Genomic DNA, 27,167 nt, shown 5'->3' with positions numbered 1-27,167 from the left:
AGTCTTCCATTGGCATTCTGAGAAAACCCTACACACAAGAAATGATTTTCAGAAGCAAGAAATTTCTGTGTAAAATCAACATATGAAGCTACAATACCATGGTCATAAATGGGAAAACGCCCTGCTAACATCCATCCATCCATCTACCCATTCTTTCAACAAAATTTTTTTTTTAAAGATTTTATTTATTTATTTGAGACAGAGAGAATGAGAGACAGAGAGCATGAGAGGGAGGAGGGTCAGAGGGAGAAGCAGACTCCCCGCCGAGCAGGGAGCCCGATGTGGGACTCGATCCCGGGACTCCAGGATCATGACCTGAGCCGAAGGCAGTCGCTTAACCAACTGAGCCACCCAGGCGCCCTCAACAAATTTTTTTTTTTTAATTTTTTTTAAAGATTTTATTTATTTGTTCATGAGAGACAGAGAGAGAGAGAGAGAAGCAGAGGGAGAAACAGGCTCCCAAGGAGCAGGGAGCCCGATGCGGGACTCGATCCCAGGACCCTGGGATCATGACCTGAGCCGAAGGCAGACACTTAACCATCTGAGCCACCCAGGCGCCCCAACAAATATTTTTGATTGTCCACTCAGTGCCAGGTACTATGCCAGATGCATCAATGATAACAGCTCTGGGGAAAGATGGAGAAGCCTTTACAGGCATACCTGGAAACTCAACTATTTCTACCAGCAATATTCTCTGGGAAAATGAGCAAGAGATTATGTATGTGTGTACATTATGTGTGTGTGTGTGTATTATATAGATTATATATATACACATATAATACACACAGAGTGATATTCAAAATGTTTTAACCATCAGTCAGGTGGATACATCTATTTTACCCTGAAGCTCTTATTCACAGAAAAGGTGTGCTGGAATGACGTGAGAAGAGGTAGGAGAGGTAGGAGAAGGCATAGTAAGATGATCTACCAGCAAGCATAGGACTTAGGGTACAGCTTTGAAGAGAGATTTTAAACCTCTCCATCTTTCTTTCTTTTCCAACCTCACAGGGGAAAAAAATGTCAGTAATGAATTAGAGATTGAAGCATCTGATTTTTTTATTGTTTGAGTATCCACACACCTTTGGCAACTGTTTTCTAGGGACTATCAATCTTTGTGCTGAAAAACACTGCATTACTTAAAAAAAAAAAAAGTGGCTTTTTGTGAAAAGCAGGGCAATGGTCAACCAAGAGAGATGATAAACCCAACTCTTTCCGGCAGAGCTGATAATGATCAGTCAGTTGCATGCTATTTCACAGCTGATACCTCTTCCAACAACAACAACAACAAAAAAGGAAAAAATGATATTAATTGCAAAAGTTTCACAGATGTCTGCAGCAGTTGACCAGAGCTCCTGGGTTATTGCTTGTCAGACTATTAATGGGTTTGGCTAACCATGACAGTCATTACTTTTCCCCCTCCTGTGAGCTACTTTCTGTGTAATTTATGCATAGGTTTTGCCAAGATTTGACAACTTTCAGGATATTAACATAAAATTAGACTGCAGAGCTGAACAATGGGTGGCTTTAAAATTAGCTGTGGTGAAAACCAGTCAAACAGAATTGGCTTTTCCTTTGCATTGCTTCTAAGTTTATTATCGATGTCTTCCTTTCCACATGTAAGAGATCATGTCAACAATTATGCACAGATTGGAGGAAGGAGGAAGGTCTGAGAGAGGCATGCTATCCTATGACCTTGGGGAAGAGGCTCTTGTAACCCAGGCAAGCTCCTGCTAGATAGAATGCCTGACAATGGCTGAAATGAACTTGTGCAGCAACCATTGCTGAAATTTATCAAAACACACCCCCATTTTGAAGCTCATCTGAGAGGAGAACTTTTCCCTCTCTCGGTTCCACACAGCTTGCTCTTGAATGCCATTACAGAATGCGATGTGCGTGTTAATAAGCCAGGACATCTGGTAACCAGCTTTTTTCTGATTCATTAACCAACTCTGCTTCGGTGGCCAGGGGGGATGAGAGGAGAAACTGGAAGGTTTTGCTTTTAGCAAACGGGCACTTGATATATGCCTTGCATCTTTGGTCTCGCCTCAACTTTTAAACTTTACTCCAAGGTTAGCATTTAAATGCAAGCAACCTTCGGTGAGCAGTGTCTTGTCCCATTTGGAAAACAAATAGTACTTAAATCATTCTGTATAGTCTGAGAATGCAGAAAAGAGGACACGAATCTTAGAAATCGTGTAGCCTAAATCCTATTTTAAGGCAGATTGGGAAGGAAAGAACTTGCTTTGGATCACACAGGTATAGTTGTGACAAAGCAGGGCATAGACTCCACATCTCTTGACCCTCCTTCCAGTCTTTCTATGTCAGCACATTGTTTTCGCTAACTTTTGTTTTTTTCATTTGCCTTATTGTTATTTTTTAAGTCACCAAACAGTGTCTGCCTCATTTTTCTTTCCTGACCTCCCATTCATATGCCTTAGAACACCAAAGCCAACTACAAGTGCCAAATCAGTCCTCCTGCCTCCTCTAATAAGTGATTAGGGACCCATTCAAGCATTTATAAAAGGTACTTAGGGATAGTTAAACTTTTGAAGAATGGACAACTTCAATCCAGGTTGTGAGTAACCCTAGGGAATAGAATTAACTAACTAGAATACAATGAGAAAACTCAAATAGAAAATAGGCAAGGTTCTAAAAACCTCCCAATAATCAAGATGTTTCAAATTTTTTAAAAAATACCGTTATCCCCCTCAGAAATTTTTTAAAAAGCAAAAAACCTTCTTACTGAAGTAAACCAGGTCTGAATGCTGCAGAGAGTGATTTGAGCAAAAGAAGTCTGACTTGATGGTACATGTTGGGCGATGAAATGGACAATGAAGTTTCCATATGTTGTTTTTATGCAGTAATTAGAAACTGTCACACACCGTTTCATTTTTTCATTTCCTTGGGCTTATTTGCATGTTGGAACTTCCTTTGGAGCAGAATGGAGAGCATCAAACTGGCACCCAGTTGAAATGAGGAGCAGTGGCTTGCAGGTGTCCTCCCCACCTCAGAGGCAGGAAGGAAGCCGGGGGCAGGTAGGGCGGGGGGTGCAGGGGACAACGAGGCTGCCAGTGGTGCAGCTGCCCTGGACGCTGCTCACATGGCGCCTCACCCTGCCTGGGTTGAACCGCTAACCAAGCCCTCCAATTGGTCATTCTGGAGCACTTTGGCTCCCCTCAGCTGATCTCCCCCTTAAAGCACTTTCATTCCATCCCAATTATCTTTCCTTTTCTATTTGCCTGGGCAGATTTGAAGGCAGGTACCCCATCTTGCCTACTGCCAGGCACAATATGGTTCCCACGGGACCTTGGCAAATCTGAATAAATAACCTTTTCATGTCTGGATTCTTATTTTCTATCTTTTTAAAAAATCATCAGCAGGGGTGCCTGGGTGGCTTAACTAGTTAGTTAAGCGTCTGTGTTCGGTTTAGGTCATGATCCCAGAGTCCTGGGATCAAGCTGCTCGGCGGGAAGTCTGCTTCTCCCCCTCCCTCTGTGCCTCCTCTCTGCTCATGGGTCTCTTTCTCTCTCTCTCAAGTAAATAAATAAAAATGAAAAAAAAAAAAAAACATCAGCATTGTAAAAACAAAAAATTAGTCCAAGCAGTTTCCATTTAATAAGGATGGTAGCTGGAAGTTGTAAACTCCAAAAGTCTTTTGAGTGTCAACTGCATTCTAAAAATCTGCTGCTTTCTACTACTAAGCTGTTACTAGTGAAATAAGAAATCTCAGGAAGCTGGAAGAAGGAAGAAACTTCATTTGTCTAAGATGGAATATCTACCTACCTGGACAGCTATTCAACAGAATATTAAATGACCCGGAACTGTAAGAAGAATTGAATTAGGTGGACATGATTTGACTTACTATATAGTAAAACAGTTTCCAAATATCACATTGTTGTCAGAAAGAAATTCCTTGAGAAGTTTAAAACGCCATCTTAATTAAAATCATTTAAATAAAGAATTTATTTAAAAATAAGCATCAAGAAAAATCTCTGATTAATTCCACCTCCAGAAGCAAGCATTATTACTATTTTGATATCTGACTTTTTCACATATGAATATATAGATACGTTTATATATAAATTGTTCACAAAAAAGTTGGCTAATAAACTAGTGCTTTGTAAAATACTTTTTTGGCATAAAAGACATCAAAAACATTTTTTTCATGACCAATATTTCTATTACATTATTTTAATGGCTAAATTCTAGAATATAAGTATTCCATATTTTATTTAGGCAATCTCCTTATTTTTAAGACATCTGGATGTCTTAAAATTTTTCCTGTTGTAATTGATGTGATGACCATTGCTGAACTTTGGTCTTAAGTGTATTTCTTGGGGATCTATTTTCAGAAGTAGAAGTGCCTGGTAAAAGGCTACGCCCATTTTTAAGGCTTTAGATACATATTGCCATATTGCCATTTGCCTTCCAGAAAAGTTGTATTAATTTAGAATCCCACCAGCAGAGCATGGCACACTTGTTTCCTCGCTCCCCTGCCAACATGCAGTATTATGGTTCTTTTTAATCTTTGCTAATCTGAGGAGTGAAAAATGGTGTGTCTTTGTTGTTTTAATTAATTCATTCCTGAAACCAGTGTTTCTGGAGCTAGAATGGCACCTACTCGCTCCTATACATAATTGCATGTCAGTCGTTATACCTAGAATTCCTTATTACTTGTATTTTATGGTACTGTCAGGGGTTTACAGCAGGTAAAACTGATCTGTTTAGGCCACAAGGCTGTTTGGTCTCCTAGGAAAATACAGACTTATGTAAATAAAGCATGGGGGCTATATTCTTCCTTGTGTCTGGGAGAATACAAAGTACAATGACATTTAAAAGCCATCCTTTGCTTGATGCTGAGGGAGAAAGGCGTGAGCTGGCTGGAAGGTAACAGTACTGTTGGTCAGCCCCGGGGATGGAATCCGTTGGCTGCAGCGTGGCTGCTGGAGGTGACTGTTGGTATCTGTAACGTGTTGATGTGTGAAGGGAAGAAAGGAATCCTATTCCTCAGGAGAACCCTGCATATGTCAAGTATATTGTCTCATTAAGCCAATCCATTTATCAACCCACTGAATGCCAATTAAATTGCACAGGATGGTGCAGGTATATGGTGGGCTGTTGGTGCCAAACTTTATTACAGCTGAGCTTTTCTGGCACAGGATGTTCTACCCAGCAAAATGGCAGGCATGTCAAAGCCAAATTAAATGTTCTTGAAATAATGCCTTTAAAGAGGATGAAATGCCACAACCTGGCAGAAGAGAACGTGAAATGTAATGTCAGTTCTTAGTGTACTTTTAGTTCCAATGAAGATGTCAAGGCTCAGATCCAGCCAGTGCCAAATGTCTTCACAGCGTGCAAATTAGATCAGTGTAATTTCATCAGGAGAATGATCAGACTCTGCTGTAGCTATGGTTGAATTCACTGCTTCTGCCGAGGGCTGGGCTGAGGACAGGGGGCCAGCTGAGCTCACACTGCCATCCTCAGAAAGAGAGGGAATCTGATTTAATGTATTGTTCTCTTGATGCCACTGTTGAAAGTCGGCCCCACCTCTCAGAAATATTGCTAAATGAGCATCTAACATAGATTACATTGATTTTGTTTGGAATTAAAAAAAAAAATCTGTTCCATGAAAATTAAACCCCAAGTAAGTAAAATACTAAGCCAGCTGCCAGGAGGGTATTAGAAGCAGAAGAGTTTTATGTTTGTGATTAAACATGAGATTTGTATGAAAACATAGACATTGGTATTAAATACTTAAAGTGTTCAAATTCCAGCTATGTTTGGAAATATATATAATCTAATACATTGATGTAATGATACATATTCTTAAGAGGCACCAGAGATAAATTGGTAATACAAAATAAACAATACTCAAAATATCTAAAAAAAAAAAAAAAAGCCCATTTAGAATGTTGCAACTAATATTCAGTGTTAAGTGTAGGAAAAAGGGATCAGGGTATGTATTTGGGGAAGGACACTATAAGTGATTTACCGTTTGGAATAAATTTAGATAAACCAATTTTATAACAAAAGGACACTTATCCTGAAATTGTTCCCTTTTTTAAATTGTTTCTTAATGCAGCACTGTTCAATGGATTCCTGAAATGTTATTTTGGTTTAAAAATGGATTTTTCTTTTCTTTCTCACGTATAGTTTTCTATCAGAATAAGAGTGTCAAGTTTCCTCTTTGGATTTGTTAACTGTATCCTCAGGAAAGACAAAGCAGAAATCCTAACACTTGGGTGGAAGCTAAAGCAGCTAGAGAATTTTCAGTGTTTCATGTTTAAAGAAGTTGTGGTTGATTTGCAGCCTTTTCAAACTATACACATTATGCTAAAGCCATAATAAAACACATTGTTTTAATTTTATTTGCATAATATTTTTAAATGTTTATTGTACGATCTTTATAAGATATATAAACAATGCTAACTAATGAAGAGGAAAATAAAAAATTACCCATAACCCACCATCCAGACATAACAATGCTAATACTTTTATATATATTTTCTAGTCTTCAGTCAGTTTACCTCTGATTTTTTTCCAGTTGGGGTTCTATTGTTTATATAGTTTTATCTCCTGCTCTTAACATATCATGAGCATTTTCTATGCCAATAAACAGTCTTTAAAATGATTTTAATGGTACATAATACTCTATTGTATGTAACCTCCCCTATTATTGGATATTTGTATCGGTATTTATTTAGCTATTTACCTTCACAACGAACATACAAATAAATTTTTTGTCCAAATCTAATTAATTTCTTAGGACAAATTCCTAAGAGTTAAAGAATTACTAAGTTAAGGGTATGAATTTTCAAGGTTCTCATTACTACCATGCTATTTCTCAGAATCTACCTACAAATCTATGGTTTGTAGCCCCCCAAAAAATGCCTTGATAAAACAATTTATCCATAAAACAATTCATTTTTCTGTACCAGCATCCATGTTATGACTTCTACATTTCAAACCTTAAATTAAATAGAAATGGGATGAAAAATAGTTCAAAATACTCTAAAACTACTTGAAGTCTGAGACTAAGATTATGGCTCTCTTCCCTCTGTTATTGCTATTCACTAATGAAAAATGTGCATTCTCAGTTGCGGAAACTAATTTAACTGATTGATTCAATTATTGTAGAACACAGTGAAAGTCAATGAAAATTATTTTCCCGGCCTTGAAACTATTTTGACATTCTCCCCGTATATTTACATGGTATAGACAAACCAACAATTTATGAAAAGCTAGTGTAACTTTGAATTACTTTTCATTCCTATATATTTCTTCAAAAACATTTAGACTCTCTACTGTGGAACTTTCTTTCATTTTCTATTTGGGCAATAGGCACAAGACCCAAGGCTATCCCTGGGGCTTGCCAAGGCCCAGATGCCAAGCCTTGGAACATTCTAGTAGCAACATCTGGCCTTTGGGTGAGCTCCACAGGCAGCTGTGCACTCAGCTCAGAATTACCTCCGGGGATGCCACATAGTCAAATAATCTACTGATATTGGGGCTGGCTGTTCTCTGAGGAAACATTTGTCTTTCTGCTCACTTTGAATATGTAGCAGATAACATTAGAGCTATTAATTATGTGGAAAAATAATGTTTTCTACACAAAACAATTTGTTTTAAAATCTTGCTTCGTTACTTTAATTGGTAGTGTTGCATTCCCGCCTAGTTTCCAGCTGTTTGTGACATTTTTCAGGAGTCAGGAGAGACGCTGACTGTTTCCATTCTGGATAAATTTTGAACTGCAACAAATTTACGAAAAGTGGCCAGATTTGCATTTACAAGTGGCTTAAATTATTGATGGTAATTGAAAAAAAGATACCTCCAAGACATTTCCTCAAAAATAACTTTCCTAGTTGATTGTGTTAAGAATATTTCCTAAGTATCTATGATGCTGTGATCCACTCGGATAATTGGTTTCCTGTCATTAGATGGCTAAAGATCTGTTTTAATGTCTTTTTCAATCAAGAGATTAAAATCCATGTTCAAACAACACCACTAATTAATTTAAAGTTATTATCAATTTAGCATAAAGAGTAATCTCAACTGTTTTCCTTTTTGAGTATGCAAGATTAATCAGACACAAGAAAAAAATACAATTAATGTATTGCCTCCAACAATTTTCTGTTTTTCAAGGGAAAAGACGAAAAAAATGCATTTATGAATATTTGCCTAGTATGTGAAAAACAAGACCTAACTAATATGTCAAAAACACAACACAAAAACTTCTTCTGATAAATCTTTATCCTATAATTTTTAGAAATTGCTAGATTTTAGCTTCTTAATAAACTCTGCTTATTGTAACATTACTGTGTAGTTCATTTTCATGATAATGAACTGTTCAAATTTTTATACTTCCTTAAAGGTGTATTTTCCAAGAAAGTTTAAAAGCAGAAATGTGTTTCCATCTATTTGGAGAGTTTGATATTTTTCAGTATTTTTCAAAGAAAACATTATTTATATAATCTTGAGTTGCAGTACTGTTTGAGTGATCAGTATTTTCTAGCATAGATTCAAAATGTGAACATATAAATGCTTTATTTCTGCAATAAAATCAGACTTCAATTGGATATTTACCCACCGTTCAAAAAAAGTAGGAAAAATCCCTCTATAAGGACCATTTAAATGTAGTTTCCCTACAATGTCTAAATGATTAAGATTGAGGATCAATATGATAGAATATAGATAGATGGTTCTTAAGCAAACCCAATGCAATGGAAATTATTGATTGGGTTGTAAAATTGGCAGCAAACGGTCAGTTGAAGACATTCAGGTTTTGGCATTTCTGCTTTCTCATAAAGGGGATAATTGCTTTTTTTTAATATACAGAAATAATTTATTGCCTTTTCACAAGGATGTAACTACTCAAGCTTTGCTGAAGCTTCGTATTCCATGAAGGCATCTAACATGACAATCTGCACGCAGAGCTGCTCCTTCCTCCCCTATCCATTTATGTGGTAGTTTTCATGGATTTCTGGCCAGATGTCACAGACAAAGGCCAGCAGGTTATCCAGGACTTCATCCTTGTTCTGCTGGAAGTAGGCCTGGAGGATGGTCATCTTCTCCTGGGTCTCCTTCTCCACTTCGGTGCTGCAGCTGCCATGGGATCCCAGAGCCGCAGCTTCCTTGGCCTTAAACTCCTCTCTTTGCAGGCGGTATTGTTCAATTTCAGCCTGAACTTCTTCTTTGGCCTGCTTCAGCCTCTGGTTCTTTCACTTGCGGGCCTCCACCACCTTCTCGGCAGCCGCTTCTCGGCCTGCAGCAGGTGCTGGATGCCCTGCGACTGGCTGGTCATGGCGGCGGCGACTCTGAGGCCGAGGGATGCGGCCTAAATCGGTTCAAGCAGGGCGATAATTTCTTTTTTTAACTAAAGACTTAGAAACAACCAAATTAGCCCACATAACATGAGTTAATATAGCCTGTTTTGTAAAACTATCAACCTGAACAGAACTATTACGAATTACTGTATGAACCAGACAACTAAAATCTTTCTTATGCACTTGGCACCGAGCTCAAATTCAACGACCCAGAAACTACCAAACTGTGTTTAACTTTGCTCTTTTCCCTTCAAACCTATCCTTTCTTTCAATTCTTAAATATGCACTTTCTCATTGGCTTTTATTCCTGTGGACGAGGTCTAAAATTTTCCATAATGCTGTCACTGGTCACAACTTTGTCTTGTCCCTGGCTTCACTCATCAGTGGGGCATGGGGATTAGATTAGCCTTGTTCCACTTCTCTGTTCTGACTTCGAATCAAATGGTCACTCTGATAGTCTGAACAAAATGGGGTAAAAAAAAAAAACAACTTTTATTTTGTCCCTATAGGAAGAAAAATGTCTTTAGGCTAGCAATGAGCAACCCAAATGTGGCTGGGACAATAATCTGTCTCTACTTCGGCACTGTCATAGACAATCCCTTAGGCCCATATTTTCCTCCACTTGAGAGCAGGGACAGCACCAGCACGTAGTCTCTAGCTAGTGCCTTAGACTGAAGCAATAAATTGCAGCATGGGTGTCAATGCCAGGTGAGAGCAAGGAGGTGGAGACAAAGGCTCACCTAACTGGAAGGGTGGCTACACTCAGAAGGAGAGAACTGTAGAGTTGCAAGCTTAACATAGGGTAAGAATATTCAGGCCTTGAAATCCTCCTAGTAGGGTTGGGATTAAGAAGCAATTATAACTTTTTGGACAGAGAAGTGACATTCGTGCAACTACAGGCTGCTTGGAATTTTCCAGTTTTATCTTCCTTGTATTTTTCTCTTCCCATAACCCCCTTCATTATCCCTTACCTCTTTTTGCTCTTCTCTTCAAAAGCTGTCTCCGCAGGTGACATCAGCAAGGTGGCAGAGCAAGAACCTCTGAAAACTTTCTCCTCCATAAAAGCAAGGAGAAAACTAGGGGAAAAAATGATCAGAATCAAATTTTGCATAACTTTGGAAATTAACTAAAGGATTTCTGCACTTCACAAAGAGTTCATTCAAGGAAAAGATGGGAATCACGGTAAGAGCAGCGAGTTTTGCGGCGTTTTAACTTGCACTATTCTTATCTTCACTCCCCAGCTCAGTGGTATCCTTGAAAATTAACAGCCCATAATCACAGTGAAAACCAGCAGTCTGGCAGCCACTGGAAGGAATGGAACACAGTTGAAGCTCCTTCAAAGTCCCATTCCCAGAGAACTGTCAATGGTTGACCTATTTAGTGGTTCTCCAGAAGACCCCCCACCTGGCAAGGTTGTCTTTATCTGACCTGACTAGGAGATTCACCACTGTGAAAAGTCTTTTCTCTGGGGCATTTGTAAAAAACAATACAGAATATTGTTAACATTGTGGTTGCCTGGGTCATGGATAACAGTTGGAGCAAACAGGCTTACAAAGAGTAAACTTAAAAAGAAAAATTGGGAAATATGTTCCTAGGGGCTTTGGCAAGATGTAACATATCCCTGGTGATCTAGAAAGTTGTGCACATGCCCAGGGCGGTGTATAGTTTTCAGGAACAACCCAAAGAGGTACTAAGTTCTCACTCTTGCCTGCCCTTGAGATTCTGCACAAGCTGGAAGTAATGGTTAAGGCAGTTCCCAACTGCCTGGCTCAATGACGAAAGCATACCCTAACATGCACGTAGAGCCCTTTATCAAAAATTAGGAGATTAATTGGTTCTGGGCATTAGAGGAAATCTCTGCTTAATTATTAGCTGACTGCTAACCTAAATGATCAAAGATTTCAGTGGCCAAAAATGACAAAGAATATAGACTTTATAGAATTAGGTCAGAAAGATCACCAAACAGCAACAGACAGCAAAAGTAACAAACCCTGGGGAGGTAGAGATTCTGATTTCCATAGTTCCTACATTATATTATTTATAATATCAAATTTTCAACAAAAACTTATGACACATGCAGAGAAGTAAGAAATTTGGCCCGTAACATGAAAAAAGGCTGTCAGTAGCAAATGTACCTTAGAAAGCTCAGATATGGACTGATGAGACAAAGACTTGAAGTCACCTATCTAAATATATTTAAAGAACTAAAAGAAACCATGTCTAAAGAACTAGAAGAAAGTATGGGAATGAGATCTCATTATGAAGGATAGTTTTACTGCTTAAAGGATTCTTAGCTGTCCTTTTTCTTCCAGCATTTTGAATATTCATTCCTCAGCTTTCTGGCCTTCATGGTTTCTAATGAGAAGTTAGCTGTTAATCATATTGAGGATTCCTTGTATGAGATGTTTCCTACTGAAAAATAGGATGTCTTCACTTCATTTGCTTTAGAGGGATTTTATAGGTTTCTTTTCTTAAAAAAACACAAATTAATGGCTCAGTGGTTCCCATGCATAACTCCACTAATGAATTATAGGTCTGTTTCCTTTGATAAACATGATCTTTATAGACTCTGCCAGACATATAATATCATCATTCTAAATATTAATGTTGTTAGGAAAACTCATCCAAAACTTAGGAATTAGACAAAGTAGGATTACATGTTCTTTCAATGTTACATTGAAGTACCATCCACAGGACCACTCGAAGATTAATTATCTAGGGGATTGGAACTTTGTTTATTCAACTATTAACTACTGATTAGGGCCCAGGCTCTGTGAGGTTCCATATTTATATATATAATTTATATATATAATATCTGTATCTATATATATTTTGATAGAGATACAAATTCTTCCTGGTAGAAAATATGATTGTACTGACTGTAGACTATTATGTCGTTTTGTGTTTAACCTTGCAATCTTATTCTGACTTTCCTTCTCCATTCCCTATAAATATCCGGGTCCTCAAATACTCTTTGAATCGAATTTATCATCCTGCTGGCTCAGTCATTAGTGAGTTTCAAAAATATTAGAAGTTGTCCAGTTTACAGAAATCTTTTCAGGACTCGTGCCGTAATTAATTTTTTTTTCAACCCCAAAACATTTTTCAGAAAATAAGTCCATATTTAAAGAAAAGTGTGAGACTTGCCTATTTCAATACAACCTACTTTCTCCTGGTCCAATGCATTAAGTATGCAGTAGAGAGCCTCACAGGCATATGCCCCTTTCTGCATCTATTTCTTCAAAGGAATGTGAACTCTATGTCCTATTTTCACCCACAGGCAGGTCCCTGAAGAAATATTTATGAAGTGGGGAAATAAAGGACTCCAATTCAAATGATGTAATAGCAAATCTGATTAATGGAATCCATGTGAAATTCTTGACATTCATTTTGCCTTAATTAAATCCCTGATCATGATGCCCAGATGTTAGATGTTAGACTTAAAAAAAAAAAAATGTGAGCATCTAATATGTAAACTTTCAGTCTTTCTTCTTCTTTTGGAGATTTAAATTATTACCCATTTTGGGATTCCCTTAAATTATACTGTATCCTCAAATCATTTCTCACCCAACAAATGTTAACAAAAATGCATTTGAATGAAATTTATTCACTAATGTTGAAAAATGCTGAAATGATAGAATAACCAAAAGAAAATGCAACTTGAATTATTGGTATATCCATCTATAATTATTGTCCAGAAAAAATATTAAAAAAACAAATTAATATACAGTCAAAAAGGAAAAGCGTGCTTCAAAAGTTGTATATGCAAACTAGAAGATGACAGACACCATGTATGCAGGTTTTAAGAAAAGGAAGAGAAGGAAAAGTGAGGATATCATCAGTTTCACTAAAGCCATGAGACTTGAAGGGTGACCATAGAGCCAGGTAGACTTATATTCTTGACATTATAGTCCTTGGCTTGTTACCTTTGGTGTAGTAATTATAGTCTTATTCCTGATACCATATTTATTTTTAAAATTCTTCTGCTTTATGAATTACTTGGATTTTCAACTTTTTGTTTTAGATCACATATCTCTAAGCACCAATAATATCATACTTTCTAGGTTTTCCTTTGAGTTTTTCAGGTTTGCTTGTTTGTTTTTTGTATTTTATTTAAAGATGAAAGTCTGAATTAAATAAAAACACTTCAAATGGAAGTTTAACGTTCTTCTTGGAAAATAATGGCTGTTTTTATGCCACAATGTAAATAATGAGCCAAAGAACAATTCTGTTTTTAGTGAATTTGCATGTCTTGATAACTTTTTCAGAAATGGGTTGTTGGTTTCTGCTTTAGTTCAGACAAGAAGCAAAGGATTTTCTGTATAAAATATTTTTCAATATGCTTAATTGCTACAGTTGAAGTTTCTTTTATTTCCCTAATGAATTACTTCCCTATTATGAAGAAATGACTCTCTAAAGGACAATCATTTATTACACCTGAGCCTTCCTGGTCCCAATTGTACCACATGCTGCTTAATAATTTGCAATGATTTAGGAAGATTGCCATAACCACTCAATTAAACAATGGCTTTGGATGCAACCTATAGCATGAGGCACATCCTTAGTACACATTTAGAACTGTCTTGTTAATTAGAATCCAGCAACCACTGTGTTCTGAATATCCCATAGACAGCAGACATCCTATCCTGGAGGACTAAAAGTAGTCACTTGTTTTCTTTATCCAACTAGGCAGATGTAGGGTTGCCATAGAGTGGAAATAGAGCCATGCGGAAACGAAGTAGACTAAAATTTAGGAAACTGGATTTCTATTTCTGGGTCTATTACTTTTTGGTTTTTGATCCTTGGGTAATGATATTCTCTGAGCTTCAGTTTCCTCCTTTATATAGAATATGAGCTATAGCTGATAATTTCTTAGGCATTTTACTAATCAATGTAACACCTCTACATAACTTAAAAATATTTTGCAAAATGTTACCAAGGTATTTATGAAAAGTCTCAGTGGCTTATTTCCATGTAGCATCCTAAAGCAACATGATGAGAAATCAAGCACTATAAAACAGGATAACTAATTTAAAAGTGTAATTGTAAAAATTTTTAATTACTTCTAGACATATGATATAGAAATGACAGGCAATGTACTTTAATAACAGTAATTTTATGGCAAAAATCAACCTTCCTGTGGGGAAAATAGACACATGTCCATATGTCTAGGTAATGAAGTCTGAAGGATAAAGGAAATACGAATGAAAGCTGAAAACAAATTTTACTGAATTCACAGTTATGCCTTGGACCAGTCCTATATTATTAAGATTTGAAATAAGCCCCTTATGTTTACTAATTTAGACTGTAGAAAGTAGGTAGAATATATTCAACAAACAACATAGATATAGTCTTCTAATAGATAAATTCACCTTGTACATAATTAAAACAGATTTAAGGTGAACACTAACCTTAACTTATCTTTTATTGTATCATCTCCATAATGATCTATTTGTAAAATTCAATGTCTAATATTCATTATCTTTTTTTGCATTCATAGGTCTGTCTGAAGAAAATGAATATTAATTTACATAGACCATAATGCCTATGACAATATTACTGTATAATTCTCTTTACATAATACCTAGTATGGCATGATAGAAATTTGAAACACTTTGTGATACCTCCCCATAGAGTGCAAAGATTATAAATTTTGGATTTGACATATCTAGTTTGTTTTCTAATAATTTCTGACTGATAATGAATAAGCCAGTTTGGGTTTCTGAGACATCTTCCTCATTTATAAAAATAGGCATAATAATATTATTCAGAGTCTTTTTGATGTATAATAATATACTGACATTTATTTTCAGGGTAGTATCTATGCACATTCTTCAAATACACTATTATTCCCATCTCCCTAGACATTCTTTAAGAACATGAAGGGAATTTGCTTGTTTGAGAAGGAATAGGGAAGGAGATGGAGGAAGAGTGCAAGGACAAGGCAGAATTTTGCAATTTTTTAAAAATATGACATGTGAAGTTCATCTCTTTAAAAAGAAAAGCACTATTTAAAACAAAGCCAGTAACAAGAGACAAGGAAGGGCATCACATAATGATAAAGGAATTAACAAGAGAATATAACAATTATAAATACCTGTGCACCCAACATAGGAGCACCTAAATACATACAGCAAAATTTAACAGACATAAAGGGAGAGATTGATAATAATACACTAATAGTTGGAGACTTTAACACCAATTATATCAGTGATAGATCATCCAGACAAAAAATCAATAAGGAAACAGTGGCTTTGAATGACACATTAGAACAGATGGACATAACAGATATATACAGAACATTCCATCCCAAAATAGCAGTATACACATTCTTTTCAAGTGCATGCGGAACATTCTCCAGAGTAGGTCACATGTTAAACCACAAAGCAAGTCTCCATAAATTTAAGAAAATTGAAATCATATCAAGCATCTTTTCCAATTGCAATGGTATGAAATTAAAAATCAATTTTAAAAAACCCCACAATCATTTGGAGGCTGAACAACACATTACTATGCAACTGATGGGTCAATGAAGAACTCAAAGAAGAAATAAAAAAATACCTATAGACAAATGAAAATGATAACACAATGGTCCAAAATCTTTGGGACTCAGTGAAAGCAGTTCTAAGAGGGAAGTTTATAGTGATACAGGCCTACCTCAAAAAACAAAAAACAAAAAAGAAGAAAAATCTCAAATAATCACCTAACTGTACACTTGGAGAAACTAGAAAAAGAAGAATTAACAAAGCCCAAATTTAGTAGAAGGACAGAAGTAAGAAAGATCACAAAGGAAATAAATGAAATAGAGATTGAAAAAACAATAGAAAAGATCAATGAAACCAAGAGCTAGTTCTTTGAAAAGATAAACGAAATTGAGAAAACTTTAGCCACACTCATCAAGAAAAAAGAGATAACTCAAATAAATTAAATCAGAAATGAAAGAGAAGTAATACCACCACAGAAATACAAAGGATTATAAGAGAGTACTGAAAAAATATATGCCAGCAAATTGGACAATATAGAAGAAACGGATAAATTCTTAGAAACATGAAATCTCCCAAACTGAATCAGGAAGAAATAGAAAATCTTAACACACTGATTACTGGTAACAAAATTGAATTGGTAATCAAAAATTGCCAAAAAACAAAATTCCAGGATCAGAAAGAGTTGCAGGTGAATTCTATCAAACATTTAAAGAAAAGTTAATACCTATTCTCCTCAAAATATTCCAAAGAGTAGAGGAGAAGAAAAGTTTCCATATTCATTCTACAAGGCCAGCATTACCTTGATACCAAAACCAGACAAAGACACTACAGAAAAAAAAAAAATAAACAAAACTATAGGCCATTATCCCTGATGAACATAGATGCAAAAATCCTTAAAAAAATATTAGCAAACTGAATTCAACAATACATTAAAAGGATCATTCACCACAATCAAGTGGGATTTATTCCAGAGATGTAACAGTGGCTCAATATCTACAAATCAATCACTGTGATATATCAAATTGATGAAATGAGAGATAAAACCATATGATCATTTCAATAGATGCAGGAAAAGTATCTGACAAAATTCAACATCCATTCATAATAAAAACCCTCAACAAAGTGATTTAGTGGGAACATATCTCAACATAATAAAGGCCATATATGAAAAATCCACAGCTAATATGATACTCAATGGTGAAAAACTGAAAGTTTTTTCTCTAAGATCAGGAACAAGACAGGGATGTTCACTGTTGTCACTTTTATTCAACATAGAACTAGAAGTCCTAGCCACAGCAATCAGACAAGAAAAAGAAATAAAAGGCATCTATATTGGTAAAGAATATGACATGATACTACATATAGAAAACACTAATGATTCCACCAAAAAAGTGTTAGAACTAATAAATGAATTGAGTAAAGTTACAGCATACAAAACTAATATATAGAAATAAGTTGCACTTCTATACACTAATTAACAAAGTAGCAGAAAGAGAAATTAAGAAAGCAATCCCATTTACAATTGCACCAAAAAGAATAAAATACCTAGGAATAAATTTAACCAAGGAGGTGAAGGACCTGTACTCTGAAAACTATAACATGTTGATGAGAGAAATTAAAGGTGACACAAATGGAAAGATATACCATGCTCATGGATTGAAAGAATTAATATTGTTAAGTGACCATACCACCCAAAGCAATCTACAGATTCAGTGCAGTCCCTATCAAAACACCAACAGTATTTCTCATAGAACTAGAACAAATAATACTAAAATTTGTATGGAATCACAAAAGACTCTGAATAGCCAAAGTAATCTTGAGAAAGAAGAACAAAGCTGGATGTATCACAATCCCAGATTTCAAGAAATACTGCAAAGCTATCATAATCAAAACAGTATGGTACTGGTGCCAAAATAGACACAGATCAATGGAATAGGATAGAGAGCCCAGACAGAAACCCATGCCTATATGGTCAATTAATCTACAACAAAGGAAGCAAGAATATAACATTGGGGAAAAGAGAGTCTGTTCAATAAGTGGTGTTGGAAAAACTGGACATCTACATATAAAATAATAAAACTGGACCATTTTCTTCTATCACAAAAATAACATGGATTAAAGAACTAAATGTGAGACCCAAAACCATAAAACTCCTAAAATAAAATATTTTTTAGGAATTTCTTTCTTCCTAAAAGAAAACATAGGTGTAATCTTTTGGACATCAGTCTTAGCAACATATTTTCTAGATATGTCTCCTCAGGCAAGGGAGCAAAAGCAAAAATAAAAAATCAAGACTACACCAAAATAAAAAGCTTTTGTCCAGTGAAGGAAATCATCAACAAAACAAAAAGGCAACTTACTGAATGGGAAAAGATATTTGTAAATGTTATATCTGATAAGGGGTTAATATCTAAAATATATAAAAAAACTTATACAACTCAACACCAGAAAAGGCAAATTTAAAAATGAACAGAGGGCATGAATAGACATTTTTCCAAAGAAGACATACAGATGGCCAACAGACACATGAAAAGATGTTCAACATAGTCACCAGGGAAGCACAAATCAAAACTACAGTGAGATATTACTTCGTCCCAGCCAGAATGACTAGTATCGAAAAGATAAAAAGTAACTAGTGTCAGTGAGGATGTGGAGAAAAGGGAGCTCTCTTGCACTGTTGGTGGGAATGTAAATTGGTGCAGCCACTGTGGAAAACAGTATGGACGTTTGTAAAAAAATTAAATATAAAAATACCATACAATTTAGTAATTCCACTACTGGGTATTTACCTGGAGAAGATGAAAACACTAATTCAAAAAGATTATGCACCCCTATGTTTATTGCAGCATTATTTACAGTAGCCAAGATATGGAAGCAACATAAGTGTTCATCAATAGGTGAAGGGATAAAGAATTATATATATGGAATATTACTCAGCAATTATGTGTTATATATGGAATATTACTAGCAATTATATGTAATATGTAATAATATAATATTCCATTATATGTAATGGAATATTACTCAGCCACAAAAAAATAATGAGATCTTGCCATTTGCAATAACATAAATGAACCTAGAAGCTATCATGCTAAATGAAATAAGTCTGATAGACAAAGACAAATACTATGTGATTTCATTTATATGTGGAATCTAAAAAATGAAATAAGTGAACAAACAAAAAGAAACAATCATAAACAGAACAAACTGGTTGTTGCCAGAGGGGAGGGGGTTAAGGGAAATGAGCAAAATAGTTGAAGGAGATTGAGAGGTACAAACTTCCAATTATGAAATAAATAAGTCACGGAGATGAAAGGCACAGCATAGGAAATACAGTCAATAATATTGTAATAATGTTGTATGGTGACAAATGGTAATTACACTTACTGTGATGAGTACAGTGTAATGTATGGAATTGTCAGATCACTATGCTGTACCCCTAAAAGTAATATAACATTGTATGTCAGCTATACTTCAATTTAAAAAATAAATGAAAACAAAAGTGCTAATGCCTATCTCACAGCATCTGTGAGTACTAAATGAGATAATGTCATAAGTGCTTTGTGCTTTTTATTAATAATTTTCAAAATAGAGATAACTTGTTTTACTTGATTATAAAATATATGTACCATTATAATTTTGATGCATATTTTCGAGACTTTTCTATGCCTAGATTGAGAAAAATTTTTCCAAAAGAATGGGATTCTGTAACTAAAACGTTTTGAAATCTAATTTTTTACCTAATAATATAAATTGAAGAACTCCTATGTCAAATAAAGATTTACTACATATCTTGAATGGTTGAAGAGTATTCCATTATATGGCTATTATAATTTATTTAAGTAGTTCCCAATTGTTTGATATTATCTTTGAAATAGTGAAAATTTAGAAGGTGTAGTCAACTTTCCTAAACGTATATATTTGTGCACTTGTCCAAGTAATTCTTCAAAATAAATTAGTCAACAGATATGCCTTGGCTTTTGACATATGATGCTAAAAGCCAGTATATTTGTTACAGGTTATTGCAAAAAAAAAACAAAAAAAAACCAAAAAAACAAAACTTTGTGGCTTGAACTAACAATAATCATTTATTATCTCCTATGATTTCTGTGGGTGAGAAATTCACACACTAGGGATGGCCTGCCTGTACTCTAGGATGTCTAGATCTCAGCTGGAAAACCAGAAGTCTAGGGCCTGCAGTCATCTGAAGGCTTGGTCATTGACACATTTCTAGTTGTCTGGTGCTTGATGCTAGGCACAGGCTAAGGGTCTAGCTTCTTCACATGGTGGTGGCTCGGTTTCGAGAGAGAGAGAGAGCTAGCTGAAACCATACTGTGTTTTATGACCTAGCCTTAGAAATCATACAACATCACTTCTGCCACATTCCATTAGTTGAAGTAGTTACAAAGGTCACCCAGGTTCAAGGGGAGGAGACGTAGACCCCACCTCTTGATGGGAGAGTGTTCATGTCACATTTATAAGAAAAACATGTGACATGAGTTATATATTGGTGCTGCTCTTTTTGGAAAAATACCTGTCTCAGCCTTTGGATTGATCTATATCACCAACATGACCTCCATTAGTAATATATGTTTTGAGTAATATCTTTGCCTATCTGATGATATGAAAAATGGTATTTCACTATTGTTTTAGCTTGTTTTTATACTTAAATGTATCAAACATTGTTTTGTAATGTTTGCAACATTTACCATTTATATTTTTTAATGATTATTTTGTTGTTTAACATAACCTTTATGTTTCTATGGATGTATTCATTTGTTTAATAGTGATTTATAAAACTTCTTCATATGCTATATTAAGAAGATAACCCTTTGTCACTTTTGTTGAAAATATTTTTTCCCAGAGTGTTTTTTTTTTACTGTTTTATTGTGTTATTCATTCTTTATTGACTTTTAAATATGTTTTCTATTTTATATGCCATGCTTAGATATACCTTCCTTACCCCAAAATTACAATTTTTTTACTTGTATGTTAATTTATTCATTTATAAGTTACATCAAGATAAATTCCCCATGGATTAAAGACAGGATCTAATATTTTTCTAGCTTTTTAGCTTTTTAGTTTTGTTTGTTGAACTAGTCAGAATAGCAACAAGTTTTTAAAATAGTAATAACCAAAGAAAATGGAAAAGGATTCTTATGCTGATTATGTTCTACTGAATAATCTATGCCTGCTCTACCTATTGGAAATGTTACATTTATCATATATTAACTCCCATATATACTTGAGTCCCTTTCTGGACTCTTTATCATTGATCTCCATTGCAATTCAATATCATATCACTTTAATCATTACAATTTTAAAAATATGTTTTAATATCTAGAAAACTCCCTTTCTCTTCAAATGCCTTGTAATTCATGAAGAGCTGTTCAATACTCAGTTCCTTATTCTGCTTCCTCCCTGGTGATCTGATTCAGGCTCATGGCTTTAAGCACCTTCCATAATGACAGCTCCCCTGTTTATATCTCCAGTCCAGGCCTCTCCTGTAAACTCCAAATCCAATTACCCTGTGGGACTTGCATAGGCCCCTTTGTTTCAATAGTTCAGAACTAAGCCCTTAAATTTTTTTTCTCTCTAGATCTTCTCTTCTCTCAGTCTTTCCCAACCCAGTAAAGAGCATTATATCAGTTATTCAGGTGATATAATGACAGGCAGGTGTAATATTGTGATAGCCAATCATTATATCAATGTAGAAATGTTTGAATTATTTTAACATATCAGTTAAAATAGGAAATGTGACTTTTGGGGGACAAGTTAAATCTACACTGAAACTAGAGTGTCAAAATTCAAGCCTTATTTAGCATGTGGATAATGGGTGCTATAAAGGTAAGTCAAGGACCCTTGGTCTTATGGAACATTTTAGGAGTTATTTTCGTATTTTGGATTTATAGCATCTATTTATAGAGTGCGTCTTCAGCCTCTTTCTCAAGGCTGTTGTGGTTTCTTGCTAGTTTCTGGGAGCTAAACTGTGTTAATAAGTTTGCCCACAAGTAAAAAATGTACTATTAACGCTTCCATGTCTCTCATAAAGAGGATTTTTTTTCTTAAAAATACTTGTATTTTCTATGTTTTAAATAATTAAAGTAAATATGCAGTTGTGGTTTGAAAAAGTGAAGTATCAAAATACTCTTGAAGAACATACTACCAAGTGAAGATAAATTGTAGATTTCAGTAAGAAGTAAAGATTAACATTAAAAATCACACATTAAAACAAGAGTAAGCTATGGACTCTGAAAAACAAACTGAGAGTTCTAGAGGGGAGGGGGGTAGGTGGATGGGTTACCCCGGTGATGGGTATTAAAGAGGGCATGTATTGAATGGAGCACTGGGTGTTATACGCAAACAATGAATCATGGAACACTGCAGCAAAAGCTAATGATGTAATGTATGGTGATTAACATAACAATAAAATTAAAATAAATAAATAAATAAAACAAGAGTAAGTTATATTTCTCACTATTGTTAATAGTTTAAAATATAGTAACTCTAACATAAAACCAGTGGAACCATATAAGATGATTTTGAGGAAAAAAAACAAAAAATGCCACATATGAAACAAATGATACAATTGCTTACAAAGCTATTTGGTGATAGATAATTATTTTGCATCTGGTGACCATCCTTACATTATTTGGTAAAAGTAGAGAGTCGTATACAGTAACAAGGTTTACAAATAGTAGTATCCAAAGAAAACAGGAAGGAGTCTTATACTGATTATCCTCCATTTGTCCTTCCAGATCTATTCTCTGCTCTTCTTCATGGTAATCTGCACTCCAGCAGGCTAACTTGTATGGACTACATCATCTGAATTCTCTCAACCTCTTACTTCCCATTGGGTTCATCCAGTGGGCGGGACTATGTAGAGATCAGAGAGAGGAGGGTGGGAGGAAGGCGAGGGAGATAAAAAGACTGCAAGAGAGAAAGAGAGATAGAATGTGTTTTGATTGTGAATACCTTCCTCTACCTACAATCATAACTACTAGGTGGTCCATTTCCCACGACTCAGCTCTCATCAGATTCAATATCACTGCCATGCCTTGGCCCATTCAGGCTTTGGAGTGGTAATGACTTTCCATGGTTGCTGCCCTGAGGTGTTTCACCATTCCTTGTTGGTCCTTAATGCTGCCACACCTCTGTACATGTTCCCTTCATCAAAATCTCTCCCATTATCTCTGTGAGAGAGCCTTCTGTTTTCTGCCTGGACCTTGACCGATAAAAAGTTCCAACTTTGGTTCAATTGTATTCATAAAAGGAAAAAATACAGCTTGTAAACTCTTCTGTGATCATTGTTACAAAGCTATTAATGATGAGTACTACTCTTCTATCCTGTTAGTTCAATTTAAACTTCGAGTGCTTTTTCACAAGCCAGCTACCAAGCAATACTAGGATGATAAAAATAAAGATAAGACAGAGTAACTGTCTCTCAAGGAGTTTATTCAGCAGTTTATTAACACTTGAAAAAGTTCAATAAGTTTATGTATGACAGAATGCAAAAAAAGAGCCACTAATAGACAGTAAATATAATTGAAAACAGAGAAGAAAATGATTTGAGCTAGCAGGAAAGGCTTTGTTGAGGAGGTAGGACTTTAACTGGACCTTGGAGGATATAAATATTCTCCTGTATGACTCCACCACAAAATGTATCCTGTCTGTTTCATCACACAAATAGTATTTTTTTCCCACTCGCATTTCTCTTCAATATTTTAGAGTCATTTATGTACCGCATGAAGTAGTGCCTACACATGACTCCTATATTGGTTTTCTCGCCTGACCCACCCTGGGCCGGGATATGCTCTGAGTGACATAATGATGCCTTTGCTCACCTGTTAGGTGCATGCTGCGCCAACACTGTGTCAGCCCCTCAAGAAGCTTTATGTGAGGAGAGATTCCGATAACTTCTAGACAATCATATGGGAAGAATTTGCCAAAAGTGACCCCCAAAGACTCTACGGAACAAACAATGACCCAGCTCTGGAGTTAGAATTTCATTTATTCTCTCTCCCTTTCATTTAATATTTCTCAGAAACAGCTCCTACGTAAGAGACAAAATCAGGTTTAGATTCATAAAGCCTATCTTTATGGAACACAAACTAATGAGAAATTTCCATAACCTGAGATGACATGATCACTAAAAATAGTGCCCTTACCATTTTTACCTTGTGTCTGACCACGAAAAGAGATGTAAAGTACATTTACAGCCCGAATTCCCCGACCCAAATTGCTTGTTAGGTTTGTTTATCCAGTCATACCACATGCCACACAGTGACGAACTATTTAGAGAAGGTTTACTACACACTTTTCTGTCTAGGATTTGTTTTCTTGCTTTTCGATTTTCTGCCTCATATCGCACTGGGGATAATTTAATGTGACTACATTAAGTGTTTTCTGAACCGCTGCTATTTCTAAATAGTTCTGATGTGTTTGGGGGTATCCTTTCCTCAGCAGCCAGATTTCCTTGAAAGGGATTCTGGTTCAATTAACTAATTTAGCATACTAAGCATATAAGCTGATACAAACACCCCCAATTATTATTTTGTTAATCAATGGCCTAGGAACTCAGGCTGAAACAGGAATATGGCACACAGATGGAGGTTTTATGGAAAGTACATTCTAGTGGGGGAGACCTAAAATCAATAAATAGTCAAATAATTAAAAGAGAATATACCAGAAAGTAATGATAGGCACATAAAGAGTGACTGGGTGACAACTTTGTGGAAAGCCTTTTTCAGATCTATTTTCTAAAGAATCTAGAAGAGCATAGTTCATATCAAGAGATAGCAAATCTCTATTGTGCCCCCTTTCCCTTGTAGAGACTTTAGAAAGAAATAAAAAGGATGAAGAATTAAACATCAAACAAAAAGGACAGAGCAAAGAAAAGGAACAGGCTTACCTGATGACAATAAAATAGCCAGTGAGCAGGACGAGCGGGCAGGAACACCAGGACAAACTGGTTGGGAGAATATGTGCCCACAGGAAGTGTGGGTGTCTTGAGTGCCATCACGGTTACAGAGTTTTTGGCCTGTAGAGCTGGAAGTGATCTTCGGTCATGTATTCCAACCCTCCTATCTTACAGATGGAATGGCTGGCATCTGAAGAGTGATGAGACTCACCCATGTCATTGTTAGAGATTTAGAGCCAGAACTGGAAGTTAGTCTTCCTGGTATACTTAGTTTGCATCTCTACCAACGTTTGCTTTCATCTGGGTTCCTTGCGGTATGGATACTAAAAAATAGGATTCCTGAGGTAGAATCAAGAAGTGATAGTGCGGGATTTAGGCATTCACAAAATTTGGTATTTTACTAAGTTTATTATGGGGCAAATAATGTGTTTGTAGGTCAGAACATCCTGCAAATTACTAGTGAGTCTGACTCACAGAGCCCTTTGTCATGGAGTTATAGAGAAATGCAAGTCCTCTTCCTTTTCCCCCAAACCATGAACCAAAGCAGCTTGAAAACTTAAAAGGTAAAGGAACTTCTAATCTGTTGCAAGAGAGGTGCTTAAAAAGGCCCAAACTAGAGACCAAAAAAAATAAATAAATAAATAGATAGATAAAATAAGGATGATTAGCTCCTTAGTTATTTGGAAGGAATTCTAGTGAAGATTAAAAAACACCATGGTCTGGCCTGTAGTTAAATCCCATGATATATAATTTTAGCAATCATCTGGGAGACAGCCAATAGTGGTGTGTAATTATGGAAATGCTGACATTGCAGAACACAGTGGAAACCAAATCACTTTTCAACATGCATACCCAAGACCTAATAAGAAACTTCCATTGATGAGGCGAAAATAATTGGGAAATAGAAAAAAGTGAATAAGAATATGTGAGTAAATGTCGAAAATGAACTGAATTCTCCTTACTCTGTCTCTGTGCTCTTTCCACTAGCTCCTTGCTCCCTACTCTGAGGGAGTGACAGCATCATGGGAATCTTCCCACCAAGTCCTCTGAATAAAGGTAAGAAGCTGGACGAATGTCTCAAGGAACTTTTTAAAACATACTGCTTCTGCTGACATGAGGAAAACGTTAATAAGAAAAATATCTCAAGTGTATTTTTGAAGTTGTTGGGAAAAAAAGCATTAAATAGCAACTTTGTAACTCTCAGTTTTCCACGGACCTAGGTAGGGGCCCTGGAAAAGTGTAAAATTGCACATGAGGGTAGAGCTGAGAGACTACAGCTGCTTTGAGAACTTTCTGAAACAGGAGGAACAAGAGAAATAGCAAGTCACTTACCATTTGGGATTGGGAATTGTAGATCTCAATCCCACTTCTCAGCTACATTTCTCTTGGCTGCAGAGTCTGCATTCATTAAAAGCCTGTAACAGCCCTCTTGTTGTCAGAAGGACTAAGTGATGGTAAACACTTTGTCAGACAAGAGGTACCATGTGCAGGCTCAGCCAAAAGCAGATGCAAGAGGTTAGATGCACTTTCCGTTAGAACTGAGATCTAATGGTTCAGCTCCATGGAATGGAAGTTTCGGAGAGGAGGAGGAAAAGCAGAGCTATATAGGAGCACTGGTAAATGGGATCCCCCATCATTGTTTCCCAGTCTTGCTCATGGTATTCTTCATCTATTATTGGTTAGCTAATGCTGCTTAACAAATTACCCCCAAATTTAGCATCTTAAAACAACAGTAAACATGTATTATCTCACACAGTTTCTATGGGTCAGAAATTCAAGAGGGTCTCAGCTGAGGTAGTTCTGGCCCCTCATGCCTTAGGAAGCTGTGGTCAAAGATGTTAGCTCACTCTCAGGGCTGTAAACAAGAGGATAGCATTCATTGCTGGCTGTGAGCAGGAGACCTCAGTTTTTCGGCACTTGGGGACTCTTCATAGGTTTGTTCTTCAAGGCATGGCAGTTGAGTCCCCTCAGAATGAAGGACTAAAGATCAAACCGAAGCCTCAGTGACTTTTGTCCTAGCCTTGGAAGTCACACTCTTTCATTTCCACAATAGCCTCTAGGTTAAATGAGCCTATAGGTTATGTGTCAGTACTATACAATGTGGGAGGGGATTATTCACGGGCATGAATCCCAGGAATTGAGGCCCACGGAGCCATCTTGGAGACTACCTGCCACAGTCATTATACACCAACATCAAAACTTTTGCCTTTTCCATATAAACTTTTAAAATATAACCATCTTGGGGCGCCTGGGTGGCTCAGTTGGTTAAGCGACTGCCTTCGGCTCAGGTCATGATCCTGGAGTCCCGGGATCGAGTCCCGCATCGGGCTCCCTGCTCAGCAGGGAGTCTGCTTCTCCCTCTGACCCTCCTCCCTCTCATGCTCTCTGTCTCTCATTCTCTCTCTTGCAAATAAATAAAATCTTAAAAAAAAAAAATTA

The 27,167-nt window shown here is 36.1% G+C and overlaps 1 long non-coding RNA gene and 1 pseudogene across 4 annotated transcripts in view; one reads left to right on the top strand and one right to left on the bottom strand.

Moving 5' to 3' along the window:
* Window positions 1-27,167, top strand: part of LOC145720510 (uncharacterized) — a 284,127-nt gene that overhangs the window by 227,974 nt on the left and 28,986 nt on the right. For 3 of the 4 annotated variants that reach the window (XR_014143494.1, XR_014143491.1, XR_014143493.1), the window contains 3 exons: window positions 10,320-10,505; window positions 24,903-24,976; window positions 25,716-26,794. This is a non-coding gene — a long non-coding RNA (uncharacterized LOC145720510). Of the gene's footprint in view, window positions 1-10,319; window positions 10,506-24,902; window positions 24,977-25,715; window positions 26,795-27,167 lie in introns of those variants that run through there. The other variant, XR_014143492.1, reaches the window with a different exon arrangement.
* LOC102739014 (V-type proton ATPase subunit G 1 pseudogene) lies at window positions 8,487-9,326 on the bottom strand (annotated as a pseudogene).

The sequence above is a fragment of the Leptonychotes weddellii genome, chromosome 3 (assembly GCF_054177405.1).
Source record: "Leptonychotes weddellii isolate Sample4059 chromosome 3, ASM5417740v2, whole genome shotgun sequence".
In the NCBI taxonomy this organism is placed as follows: Eukaryota; Metazoa; Chordata; class Mammalia; order Carnivora; family Phocidae; genus Leptonychotes; species Leptonychotes weddellii.
Note: the sequence above shows the minus strand (reverse complement) of the source record. Positions and strands in the feature narration are given on the sequence as shown.